Genomic DNA, 15,022 nt, shown 5'->3' with positions numbered 1-15,022 from the left:
TTTCAGTTAGTTGTGTGGATAGAGCCAGCATGGCATAGTGATTTGAGTCTTGCTCTATGACACTGGAGACCAGGATTCAATTCCCCATTTGGCCATGAAATCCACTGGGAAACGTTGGGCAAGTCACACAACCTCAGCCTCATGGGAAGTCAATGACAAGCCTCCTTTGAACAAATTTTGCCAAGAAAACCCTGTGACAGAGTCACCATAAGCCAGAAATGACTTGAAGGCACACAGCAACAACAAATAGACTATAGAGTTGAAAGTGACCACAAGGGCCATCCAGTCTAACCCCCTGCCATGCAAGATGACACATTCAAAGGACTCTTGACAGATGGCCATCCAACCTCTGTTTAAAAACCTCCAAAGAATGAAACACTGTCACATTCTAAGATTCTTAATCTTAAGGAAGTTCTTCCTAATGTTTAGATAGAATCTCTTTTCCTATAGTTTGAATCCATTGTCATATGTCCTAGTCTCTGAAGCTGCAGAAAATAAGCTTGCTTCATTCTCAACATGACAACCCTTCAGATATTTGAACATGGCTATTATGTCACCTTCATCTTCTCTTGCCAGCTCCCCAAACCTCCTCATAGGTCAGGGTTTTCACACCTCAACATTTAGGTCACTCTCCTCTGGACACGCTCCAGCTTCTCAACATCCTTCTTGAATTGTGGTGCCCAGAACTAGACACAGTATTCCAGATGAGATCTGACCAAAGAAGAATAGAGTGGTATGACTAGTTCCTTCATTCTAGACACTATACAGTATACCTTTTGATGCAGCCTGGAATCATTTGGCTTTTTTAGCTACTGTATCACACTGTTCAGCTCATGAGTCATTTTCTGCTCGTGGTCTTCTAACCCATTTACTATCTGTAAGCTTCATTTTTTCTATCGAAATGTAGTATCTTGCATTTCTTCCTGTTAAAAATCTTTTTTGAAATTTTGGTCCAGCTTTCTAATCTGTTAAAGTCAATCCTAAACTATTTAGATAATTGTATGGTCTTGGTCACTTCCTTTCTTTGAATTTAGTGCAATCTCTTCTGTTTCTACTCATGCACAAGTCCCATTGATATTTAATCCCATGTAAACATGAAAAAGCTATGGATATATGATTGCTTCTTAAACTGATCTGACTAGAAGACAAAATGGCTTGTGAATTAATTTGAAATAGAAACCTCATATTTTCACATGGTTATTATTGTCTTTGTTGATGTTGTTGTTCATGATGATGCTATTGTAAAAAAGACAAACTTTTGGCCTTCCTAACTTTTTTCTGTTGCAAACTTGCTGAAGTAGTGGCATGAATTCAGTTTTTTTTCCTCTGTATTTTTTTAAAATATTACATTTAAATATTTAGTAGTACCAACTTTGCTCACTTTTCTTTATACCATATTTTGGGCATCCTGATATAGTGTGCCTTATAATTATAATAATACAGAGAATATGAGGCAGGATCAACTGCTTGAATAGTTCTATATTTCCAGCAGTGGCTAAGTCAGGCAGCAACTTACTCTCAAAAGTGCTATTGACAGAAACTGAAAAGGCTTTGAAAGCAGTTTGTGGTATGGAAGTGACACCTGATATTCTAGGACAAATCATCTTCAAATCCCCACTAGACCTGCCTAACCCATTTTAAGTAACTTTTTGGATCCAAGCCACATTGATTTTTTCTTTTCTTTTCTTTATTTCATTCTAGCTTGGAATGCCATTCATTTTCAGATTCAAGGACTTATAAAAAGGACAACATTATACATGTATATTCTGAATTAACTCTGATCAAATTTAATAGAGCGTATTCCGAGGTAAGTAGGTTTGAAAATGCAGCTTTAATATGCCTCTTAGTACTAAATCCACATCTTGGAATTGTTTAGCTCAGCTGGTGAATTCTTTGCCCCAAATCGATAATTTATTCTAAAGAACAATAAATTTGTTTGCCATGTTTTTACCTCCTTCTTCATTCACACTGTGACTACACCTTAGTGCTTTTATGGTACTAGTTCTAGCACATTAGTTGTAAAGGATCTGCTATAACAGAAGGAATCTTTCATGGATAGGTTCATGGTAGATGTCAGCCAGACCTGGTTTATGTATTGCTCTTTTATTAGTAGTACTACAATGAGCAGTATTACCAGGAAAATGTGTTTGTGTGTGTATTTAAGTGCAGTGAAATTGTTGTGAAAGTAACCCATCATGGTATTTTAAATAAGGGAACAAAGATGTGTGTGTGTGTGTGTGTGTGTGTGTGTGTTAAGAGTTTTTTGTATTTTAGATTATGAGATTATGATGTAAAAAAATCCACAAGAAGGTGCTAAGAAGTTATTCAGATGGTAAAAATAATCCAGGTAGAATCTGTGTTGAATCTTTGTTATTCACCTGCATTTTGAATGCATCTGATTAAACTTTTTGGGGGGAGGGACAAAAACCACACTTTACCTGGAATAATCAAAGTTGGATTCTTTCCCCTGAGTTATTCTAAAAGATTTAGATTCTCAGCCATAACTGATGCAATTAGACCCAGGATAAATCGGGATAAAACACTGCATGACTTGAATGTGCTTCAAAGACATTCACATAATCAGTCCCATCTTTATTCAAATGTTGACATGTACAGTGGTACCCCGGGATACGAAATACCCAGGTTACGAAATTTCCGGGATACGAAAAAATCCCATAGGAAATAATTGTTCCGGGTTACGAATGTTTTTTCGGGTTACGAAAAAAATTTTGGTGCTTTTTTCGGCTTTTTCGCACGAAATCGCGGCTTTTCCCCATTAGCGCCTATGGCATTTCGGCTTGCGAATGCTTTTCGGGTTACGAAAGCGGCGGCGGAACGAATTAATTTCGTAACCCGAGGCACCACTGTATAAGCAATCAAGCTCACAGAGAGGTGCATAGATGTGGTTCTATAGTGTGAATAACAAACCTGGAATACATGAGTGAGATTATTCACATTGTCATGTTTAAAAAAAAAAAAAACACACACACACACACACAGAGTGTGAATGACCCTAAAATTAGCAATGGTTTGAACAATTTTAATTGGGAGATGGATCAGATACTGGGTTAGACTTGGTTCATTGGCTAGATTTTCCTCATCCATATAGCATAGCTGATACCTTAAAGGAAATTACTATCAATTACCCCTCACCCACTTAAAACTGGACAGATGTAGTGGTGTGACTACAGGGGTGCAGACTGCACCAGGTGACATCTCAGAGTAGGGTTGAAACCTGGTCAGAGCATCCTCTTTCTGCAGGGGGGGATGTGACACCACGTGATACCAGGTGACACCACGTCCTGTGCCAAAACTGTCATGTAAACTGGATTCAAGGGAGAAGCTATGTGTGTGGGAGGCCCCATTAAGAATTATATTCCCCAAAATAAAATGTTCCTTCAGTCCCCAAATTTCTAGAATTTCTCGTGAGACATTGAAAATTGGTTCTGTCTAGAATTCTTATATTCATTGGGTTTGCATTTCCTTGGTAACTGTGCCTGCCCCTTTTCTTTGGGCGTCTGGACTCTATTTCTCAATGCTCTACTGAAGTTACTGAAATACTAGAAATCTGGGGACAGAAGGAAAATTTCCACCCACCCCTGCAGAGCTACACCTCTGGTTGGATTGTATTTTGTTAAATAAATGCTGTCTCCCCAAATCAGTAGCTGATATTATATGGCATTAGCTGCAAGCTTCCAGGAAACCCTAACTGAACTCTGCTAAGAAGTGAAATCCAGTAAATGCAATTTTCCACTGGCTTTGCCACTTGCCCTGCAATTAATAGCAATTATAAAACATTGGTGTTTGGATAAGAACTATTTAATTTCTCATCATGTCTCTCTAGACCTTGCTGCCACCAGTTGGCTGAGGTGTGGATTAATCTGTTAGGGCTTCTTTTTTTTTTGTCTCATATTTTACATTTTTTTTTTTAAAAAAGAGTTCTTTCCACTCTGAAGAGATGAAGATATATGTGAATGTGTGTCCTGGAAAACCGAATGAAAGGCTGTGAAAATGGACCAAAATGCAATATGCTAAGATGCTAAGATCAAAGTGGACTTTGGTTTTATAGGCTTCATAAAACTTGTTAAAGGGAAGAAGCGAGAAAACCATAACATAGTGGAAGGTTATGCCTTGTTTTAAAGGAGTTCACCAAACCAGGGGGCCTTTCATATTATGCAATTGTAGTGCTATGATTCCATTTTAATCAACATGGTTCCATTATATGGAATCCTGGGATTTCCTCTTTGGGGAGTGCTATTTAGACTTCTCAGACAGAGAGCTCTAGTGACTCACCAAACTACAAATCCCTAAATTCCAAAGATTTTTGTCCAGACACTTAAAGTAAAATATAGTACTATAATTATGCAATGTAAATGGGCCCCTGGAGGTTTTAAAGTGCAATATTTCAACTTTTTTTGCTATTTTTTCACTGGAGTGTGGGGACTGGGAGGTGATTAGGTCCTGGGTCCATAAAAGAGGTGGTGGCTGCATGTGGTCCATCAGCTTTATGTTTACCACCACTTTCTTTAAGAAATGGATGTAAGAAAGTAGAAACCATAATTCAACAGCTTTATCTTTGAATATACAGAGATTCAAAGGCACACTACAATATACAAGTATGCAAAGATGTCTTCTCTAGCTTCCTCCCATATGTGTTTTAAATTTTGGTTACTAACTCATTAACCAAACAAAATTCTTACCAGTCTCTAACTTGTACCTATCTTTTCTTCCCCTTCAGTCTTTTAATAGACCTTGATGTCTCATGCTGTATGGCTCCTTGTTCAGTACTTTATAATGGTGAAGTATCTGAGGCTTTTATTTATAGGCTGGAACAAAGATTTCAGAATGGAGTAACCTTCCAAAGAAATGAAATGTATGTGATTTGAAGTAAGCTTACTCTGTCAATTTAATGTTTAAAAAGGATAATTAATATAAATGTCTTAAGGTACTCCTTGACAGTGACTTTCAGTCAGCCCAGTATTGCACAGCAAGCACTCCTGAATATTCTCAGAGGATGGTAATTTTTCCATTTGGAGCAGCTTATTGTACAATATGTTCCTTTATTCAGTTCAGTAAACCAGTAAACCAGTCAGTTAATGGAGGGATATTAAATTAATACTCTGGCTGACTAGAAGTCAGATACAGAGAGTGAGACCTCTGGATCAATTTGCTATGACATTAAGTATTGCTCCTTCTGTTTCTGTTAGTGTTCATGGGTCACATCAAGGAGAGTCTATAGCTGAGGTGGGCAACTGTCAATTCTAAACTCAAGATCCTTTTTTTTTTAATTTTTTAAATTTTATTAGTTAAAAAAACAAACAAACAAACATACAAAAATACAAATATACATAAATACATACAACCAATCTACATCCAAATCAATCTCTTCCCCTTACAAACTATTTCACCCTACCCTAGACAAACATAACACTAAACATAGACAAAATAAATGACTTCCTCCCTACCAGTATGATTTAAAGTGTTATTATTTGGCAATCCATTAATAGTTCTCTACTTCAAGCGATTCTTATATTGCTAATATACACAAGATTTCATGCCACTAAACAATAGAGATTGGCTGAATATTTTTCCGTTACAAACAAATAGTAAATTTTAATGTAAACTTAACGTCGCCTCTTTGCCCCATTTTTTTTCAAAAAAAATTATTAGCTTTTTCCAGTTATCCAGTGTTTTCTCCCCGCATTCGTTTTTCATTGACTGGGTCAAGATATCCATACCTATACCCTCATATAGTTTTAATAACCATTCTTCGTAGGAAGGAGTTAACTCACTCTTCCATAGTTGGGCATAGCAAATTCTCGCTAAAGAGACCATATAAAATACCGCTTTTTCATCTTCCTTTTTAATTTCATCATCCACCATCCCTAATAGGTATAACTCAGGTCTTAAAGTCAGATTTATTCCTAATATATGATTAATTGAATTGTTGATCATTTTCCAAAACAGTTTTGCGTTGCTGCATTCCCACCAACAATGAAAGAATGTCCCCTTTTTCATTTTGCATTTCCAACAGTTTTCTTTTTTTGTTTTATAAATCGTAGCTAGTTTATAAGGTGAAAGGTACCAGAAATACATCATTTTATAAAAGTTTTCCCTTATGTTTTGGGAGAAAGTTAGTTTCTTTACATCTTTCCAGACCTTTGTCCATTGTTCTAACATAATTGGGTGCCCTATACAAGTAGCCCATTTGATCATCGAATCTTTTACCGTTTCCTCTTCCATTTCCAAGGATAGAAGGAGTTCATAAATTTTCCCAATTAATTTATCTTTTTCCAAATACAAAATTTTCCCCAATTCAACATTCTTAATATCTGTTTCAAATCCATATGTTTTTGCGTCCATCCGAAATCTTTCGCTAATTTGCCTATATGTAAACCAATTAATATTTATATCATCTTCTTCTTTGATTAGATTCTCCCTCGTTTTTAAAGTTATTTTTCCAACTTTCTTATCCCATAAATCGTCATACTTGAGCCATCTAGTCCCCACATTCGACTCTTTCCTAGATATGGCTTCATGTGGGGATACCCACCCACAGATTTTTGAGAGAATATGTCTCTTGTACTTTGTCCAGATCTCAAAGAGAGGTCTTCTAATTGCATGATTTGCAAATGTTTTGTTTTTCATGTTGTTACTATATACAATATATGCATGCCATCCCGCCTTTAAATCTTCCCCTTCTAGATCTAATAGTACTCTATTTTCAAGGGTTATCCACTCTTTGATCCAAACTAGACCGCATGAGTCATAGTATAGTTTCAGAGAGGGTAAGCCCAGACCTCCTCTCTCACTTTTATCTTGTACATTCTTTATCTTAATTCTTGGTTTTCTCCCTCTCCAAATGAAATCCGAGATATCCTTATTCCAATTTTTAAAAATTTTCCCAGTTGTAATAATAGGTATTGTTTGAAATAAGTAAAGCATTCTAGGGAGAACATTCATTTTAATCGCGGCTATTCTTCCCAACAAAGAGATATTTAATTTATTCCATTTAATTAAGTCTTTTTTTATTTCTTTCCAAGTTTTTGAGTAATTATTTTCAAATAGCTCTGTAGATTTCTTTGTGATATCAATCCCCAAATATTTGATCTTGTTAACTATATTGATATTAATTAGTTTACCTAATATGACTTCTTCCTCTTTCTTAATGTTTTTTGTTAAGATATTCGATTTATTCTTGTTAATTACACATCCCGATACTTTACCGAATTCTTCTAATATTTCCATCACTTTTACAATGTTGTTTAACGGATCATCCACAAAGATAACTATATCGTCCGCAAAAGCTCTGATTTTAATTTTTGAGTTTCTCAATTTAACTCCTTGTATTTTTGGTTCCTCCCTAATTATTTTAATTAAAACTTCTATAGTTAACAAAAACAAGAGGGGAGAGAGGGGACAACCCTGCCGGGTACCTCTTTGAATTTTAATTTTATTTGTTTTCTCTTTGTTGATTCTAATTTGAGCATTTTGGTTAGAATATATTTTTGAAACCCAATTTAAAAAATTTGAACCTATACCAATTTTCCGCAATATTGCCAACATAAAATCCCAATTAACCGAATCAAAGGCTTTTTCAAAGTCTAAAAATAACAAGCCAATCTTTTTTTCATTATGTTTTTCATAAAATTCTAATATATCAATGACAAGTCTTGTGTTGTCTCTAATTTGTCTACTCGGCAGAAAGCCCCTCTGCTCCTCTCCAATTGTTTCCCCCAAGCACTTTTTCAATCTCTTGGATAGAATAGCCGCTAAAAGTTTGTAGTCATTATTTAGTAATGATATTGGTCTATAATTGCTGGGGTTCTCCAGATCTTTCCCCTCTTTCGGAATTATTGATATGTCCGCTTCTTTCCATGACTTGGGTAGATCATCTTGTAGAGCTTCATTCATAACTTGCTTGTTCCTTTATTCAGTTCAGTAAACCAGTAAACCAGTCAGTTAATGGAGGGATATTAAATTAATACTCTGGCTGACTAGAAGTCAGATACAGAGAGTGAGACCTCTGGATCAATTTGCTATGACATTAAGTATTGCTCCTTCTGTTTCTGTTAGTGTTCATGGGTCACATCAAGGAGAGTCTATAGCTGAGGTGGGCAACTGTCAATTCTTGGTACAAAAATCTTTTTTTGTTGGGGTTTTTTGTTTGTTTCTGGGTCACATGTTTTTTATTGATTAAGAGCCAGAGAAAGATAAGATATGCAAATAATTTAGGTTATGAGGGTCTTGGGGCAAAGCATAACTAATGGAGAGAGAGAGAGAGAGAGAATGTCAGAATAGCCTGATGAGGACAATATTCTTGAAAACTGCCATGTTTTCAACAATTTTCATACAGTGAGAAGAAAAAAAGTGGTCAAATTATATGGTCTTCCCTATGAGAAGAAAAAAAATATGAAAATTGACATACCCAGGCCATTCATTACTATAACAAGAGGGAATACCAACTAGCCATTTTCTTCTGAAGTGTGACAGCAGAATACAAACAAAAAACCCTGAATGTTTGTTACAGATATATAAATATTCAGTGATGTCAAACAAGAGAAGTAATATTTACTTTTTTTACCATGATAATAGTAATATAATAAACACCAGAGTGATTTTTAAATAACTTTTTTTGAAAAGTCTAAATTCAGATATGTGTTGGCAGGAATTCAGTGACAAATAATCACAAATAATAATAAATGACTAAGGGTTCATGCAGAATTCATAAAGAGTGTGTACTGTGGGGAAACCCCCCTGTTTTTATACATTACATCCATTTGTGATATAAGGACTTGGGCACATAAACATCTCTAATTTCCTCTTTCTCATAGTCACTTCAGACAGGAAAGGTAAATTGTTCGAGGGATGCATTTGCACTGCAGAAATAATGCAGTTTGACACAACTTTAGCTATCATGCTTCCATCCCATGCGATTCTTGAACTTGTAGTTTGTTGTGGCACTAGAGCTCAGTGACAGAGGAGGCTAAATCCCCAAAAAACTAAACTACAATTCCAGAATCCCATAGCATTAAGCCATGGCAGCTATACTAGTGTCATGCTGCATTAATTCAGCAGTGCAGATGCAACCTAGAAGAAGGATTTGGAGGAATCTAAAAATCTGTTTTTAGACCTCTGTGCTTGCCCTTTCTTTTGTATATATTCCTTTGGGAGTAGAGGAAAAGATATAAATACATTCCATGGCTCAGTTTGGTTGAGAGACTTAACCAGGAGCCAACTACTCATTTCTTCGCCATCAGTATGCTCTTGCAAGAATTGCTTCTTCATCATCCTTATTCCCTATCTATTTTATTAGTAAATGTTTTTCATTAATATAGTGGAATGGACAGACTTAACCTGGATCTATACTGAATAGTTTTAATAGACTAATTGAAATGCAAGAGGAAGAGGATATACTACCTCTGTAGTGCCAATTTCATACCATATAATTTACCACTCTTATGATTTTGACTTGTCAGCCTCATACCATCCACTCTGAGTGCTTTCTTTGACTGTACAGAATAATTGCAACCATTTTTTTAAATAAAAAATTAATAGTTTCCAACGTTTTGGTATTCACACAACACAGCTTTCTAATGCATGCTTTATCAGAGAAAATGTATATTGAGTTGAGGAAACAAGAATCAATAGGTTTAAAATTAGTACTGACACATCAGATATCAAATACTGATGAAATTCTCTTCCAGCTCTTATAGAGAAAGTTAAATTTTGATTAAGAAATAGGGAAGTCTTCCTCCCTGAAAATAAGAGAGGGATGGGCAAGTTATGTCATCTGTTTTTTTCTCACTGTGAGAAGGTTTTTGAAAAATGATGTTTTCAATCACTCTTCGCAGTTCAGGACTTATTCTGTGAAGAATCAAAAAAATATTTGCATAGAAAATAGTAAGAATAGCATGCACAAATATTTTCATTTAGTCTTTCTATTCCTAGGAATAATCCACAAAGCATTCCACTTAATCTCGATGGGCAGGATTTGGTGGTAGATTTCCACTTGTCGAGTGATGGATCTGGTGCTCCCCCTCCCCACTGTAGTATCCTGCACCCACTCCCTCCCCTCCACAAAAACAACTTTGAAGTTCTGGGAAACTGTCCAAACTAGTTTTCAGAGGGAAGAAACAGTTCTCCTGCAACTGCCAGCATAATACTGAATTTAGCTGATTAGATTGAACTTGATGCCAACAAACACAAAAGAGAAGATTCTCAACTTCAGACATCCTAACCAAATGAGATCATCACAAAGACATAAACAAATAACAAAAGCAATAAGAGATGTTAAGTAAATTCTATTACAAAATATAATGAAAAATAATCTACACTTGTTATCCAGAAATTCTGGGGTCCCCACCAACAGTGATAGTGTATTTGAGGGAATTTATTAGTTCAGTAGGAGGCCTGTGAGAGGTTAGGTAACCTTGAAGATTGTTTCACCTGTACACTACCTGCAGGAGGACTCCAGGTTTAATGAATAAAGAAGTTTTTATTTAGAAATATTCAAGAGCACACACAAATACACAGTAGCAATTCAAACTAAGACACCATACAAGAGAAACTGATACAGAGGTATGGAAACTGGATAGGGTTGTAGAGAGGGTCCTGCAGAGCAATTCACAGAAAGTGGGATGTGGCTCAGACAGTATGTGATGATAATATGAGAAGAGGAGGCTCTGGAGGGTTGGAGGGAGCTCCAATCTTGGCTTGCCGCAATTGCAATCACAAGCACAGACTGGAGATATGTGGGGTAGATATTTATATCTCGCTTGATGCTCAAGGGATACTCAATATTCCCACACAAAGTTTAGAGTTTGATTGCTTTTCCATGAAGTTGACAAAAAAGGCAATTTTGATAGATGGTCTGAACTCCAAATTAAAAAAAAACACACACCATAATAGTGATTGGATGTGGGACTATCCCAAGATAAATGGATAGGGAAATTGTCTGGGAACATGGCAGGGGGCAGTTGGGAGATATGGTCTTACCATCCCTAGTGCAATGGGACTTCCTTTGTCTCCAGTGCAAGAAGATATGTGAAAAGCTGGGCAGGGGAAGGACGGAGTGATCAAAACCATTTAACCTTTATTTAGTATTACCTAGATCCTTGACATGTCTTCAGGTCAATGTGCCCATGGGAAACTTCCTAATGTTCCAAAAGTCATCATAGCCTCTTAAAAACATGTCTGACTTAGATATGAAAATATGAAAGTCCATATACAGTGGGGCAGGGTTGTAGTATAGGCTAACACTGTCCATACAAATATCAATAACTGTAATTTTAGAATTTACAACACATATCATCATTATTATAGAAATCCATACCAAGGCCAAAAATAGAGGCCTGGATGGCATTTCACAGTTTACAACAAGGTGGAAGTTAATGTACATAGAACATTAACAGAAATTATAACAAGACAAAAGAAATCGGCTCCAAATAAATGTAGTCTTGAACAGTTTGAAATAAATTAGAAGCTCTAATCTGTAGTTTCTTACAATAAACAATAGCTAACTGTTGCTAGAGTTTGAATTGACTAGTCAGATTATCTGCTGTGAGGATACATTACATGATTGCTGGAAAAATCTGTAACAGCCTTTAATAGTTGGCATTATATATGATCTGTTACCATTCCTCTAGCATATTTGATTGCAGATTGGAATAAGGATAGGAAGCTGAATCGTTCTTAGAGCCTTAAAGTCAAGCTTTGGGGACTTTTGTACAGCACAACTCTGTCCAGTCTATATTTTGTATTCAGGACACTGATGAAATGCAGATGAAATTGTGAAGCCCATTTGTAAACCCATTTGACACTATGTACGTAGAATCTCATTTTATAGTCCAAAATGGAGAAATACATCTCAGGAAAAAATAACACATACAGTAATTCAAAATTGTACTACATCTGAGTATTAAAATTTGGCAAAGTTATATTCCAGACCAGGTAATTATGGATATTGGCAGTACTACATATGAAAATGATCCTTCCATTCTGAGGAAAGAGCCTCTATGCACATTAATGGCATATGCAGGTGTACCTACACCCTGAGCCAAGTTGGGATAACAAGGCAGTACTCTAACAAGCTTTTATACTGCCAGTGTTTGTTTGTGCCCACCTACTGCCAATCCCTTTGGATTAGCTGCAAGGCTTGCATTAGCAAAATTACCCAGGTGGTCTCCCTACTTAAATCCCATTTATTGACTTACAGAGTCTAAGTGTGATGAAGTTCATCCTCCATTTTTAGTCATCTTCTAGTTAAAACTGAGAAGGCATTTTGTAAATAATGTTTGAATTATTCAGTTGTGCTTTGAAACTCCTGTCATTTTATGGTGAACTGCTTTTGGTGCTACAGGAAGCCAAAGGTGGCAGGGTTTGTTTGGATTTTTTGACAATAATAAGGAGCCTAGCAACTTCTCAAGAATGCTGAAAATATAAAACTAGACATAATGAGTTTATACTATGAAGATGACCCTTATACACCACTTGTTCTCAAGGAAGGTCTGTATTTTCATTAAAAATATAAAGGATAATTATAGCTTGAAGTGCCAACATCTCTAAAAGATTCAAACCAGTGTGCAGAGGAAAGGAAGATGGCTTGCATATAGAACTTTGTCTATATATACACCTGAGGTTACTCTGTTGTTTTTGTTCCTGTTTACATTTCCAAACAAATAGTTGGTCCAATATTTTTTAAAGGGAATTGGAAGTGTTAAGGCCTTGAGTGTGCCCATTGTTGGGGACAACTATGGTTTTCCTGCCCCAAAATGTATATTGCGATTTTTTGCTTCAGATTGGCACTCTGTCAGACCTTTGATATGGGTCCTGTCTGCATGGACTGAAAGAAACAGCCCCACTCCATTTGGAAACTTATCTCGTTCTTGAGTTAAATTTCTTGCTACTCCTACATGGACTCTGCTTTGATTTATGGCTCCTAATCCCTAACTATTTGTTAGCAGACACTTCTTGTGGGTTTGTTTGTTTGTTTTTTGGTTATTGCATTTTAGCACTGTGTTCTGTTGCATCATAAGATTAGGACAGTGGCAAATAAGCAGCTACAAGTAGAAATGTCATCCTAGTGAGAAGTGTAAATCTAAGTCTGGGAGAAACTCAGCCTACCTTTGCATAACCTTTCTTAATGCATTCTCTTAAAACAACAACAGCAACAGCAACAACTACTACCACCCCCTCACAGCCCATTCAGTGAGATGGAACAGGAAGAAAGAGAAAAGGAGGTGGCAGAAAGAGAATGAAAGAGGGCAGCAGAAAAAAAGTGGCATGCTCATGTTTGTTTCTGACTGTACCCACTTCTTGGGTCCCCAACTAGTAAATCCTCATGATCCTCATGAGGATCATTTTATGGGGGGGGGGGAGGCTGCTGACTTGTCAACTTCACTGAAAACAAGTGTGGAAAGATAAAAGCCATTGATCCACTGGTGTTATCCATCCCTAAAGTATGTAAGTAATTACATAGGTAAGTGATGGTCCTTTAGCTGTATGCACCCCCTGCCTATTTTTGCTCCCACAACAGATTTATCACTATGGTGTTCAGCAACTGCAGGAAAAAAACATTATTTTCTTTTATTAAAGAATGTAGATTCAGATTCTAGTGGGGCTAATGTGGATCCCCACCCTGTGAAATTGTCCACCCCTGTACAATATGGGAAATCACTGTTCTTAATGTAAATCAGAAGTTCTCTCGAGGTTAATAGACCAAAATAAATCTTCAATGACATTTATACTAAGTTAGCACCACATTTATAGATAAAAATGAAATGGGAAATAGTTTCAGGAGCTAGTTCCCCTTGAAGATTAAATACATTCTTTTGATATCTGCAAAATAAAAACTAGTAATAGAGGGATCAATGAGCCAGGCCTCTTTGCAAAGCAGCACACATATAAATGAAAGTCAGCTTCTGAATGTGCAGTTATCTCATCAAGAAAGGTGTCACAGATGGACTGTTGGCAAATCAATTATAGATGTAAGGTCCGTGATCCAAAGGTTTTGCTCTAGCATGATGAATCTTCAAGGTATGATAGATGATAACGATGAAGGAAAGATAAACTGAAAAGATAAACTGAATGAAACCAATAACGTGGTAGTTCTGATGTCTTGTCATTTTTCAGGAAGCAATATAGTTTGCCCTCAAAACATTCCCCATGAATTAGTATTATAACACACTTGATTTTGACCCAAAGCAAATTATACTTAGGAATGCAATCTAGTTAGACTACAAGCAGATTTTTCTTTTTTTAAAAAAAATATCATAATGCATTTTGTGTGTTTGAAAATTATTAACGTTCAGAATAAAATTTGGTCTCAGGATAATGCCTCAGAGTAATCATTTGGTCATATTATTTCATACAAATGAGTAGAAATTCACTGTAGCAGGGGCAATGTTGGGGGGTGAGAACTTACTATATCAAGACACCCAGCTGGGCAGCAGTAATGAGCTGGTGGCCAATGATGGAGCTGACATTGGCGGGAGCAGATTTTCCTGGCAAACACTGTGCCTAACCCATGTTAGCCCACAGCATCTGCAGGAGCCAGAAGAGGGGGATGGAGTGAAAGAGAGGTAAAACAAAGTGATAGGTTTTAAGAGGGAAGAAGGAGGACAATGCCGTGAGAGAAGAGAGAAAAGACAGCTGAACATGCTTAAATCCACAGATGGCAAGCCCACCTTGGGGAGGGCAGGCTTTACATGGGGGAGAGCGGTACATTCTCTATGCAAAAGAACCAGGATCTGTGGATGTAATGTAATCATATCCCATCTATTTTTGTATACCCATGTTTGCCCTGAGGAAATGAGAAGAACATTTTTGTAATTTCATTGACAAATTTCCTATTTTTCCCCAGCACACTTTGCTATCCTTACCTCAGTCAATGATGTAAGTTGGTTGGTGAGACCCCCACTCCGCTATTCTGCTTTTTAAATAAATAAATAAATAAGGCCTGTTACAGACAGCCAAAATAAAGCTGCTTCGAGTCACTTTGGAGGTATGGTATTTCAATGAT

Source organism: Sceloporus undulatus, unplaced genomic scaffold (assembly GCF_019175285.1).
Source record: "Sceloporus undulatus isolate JIND9_A2432 ecotype Alabama unplaced genomic scaffold, SceUnd_v1.1 scaffold_13, whole genome shotgun sequence".
NCBI lineage: Eukaryota > Metazoa > Chordata > Lepidosauria > Squamata > Phrynosomatidae > Sceloporus > Sceloporus undulatus.
The sequence above is the reverse complement of the archived record's forward strand: the minus strand, read 5'-3'. Positions refer to the sequence as shown.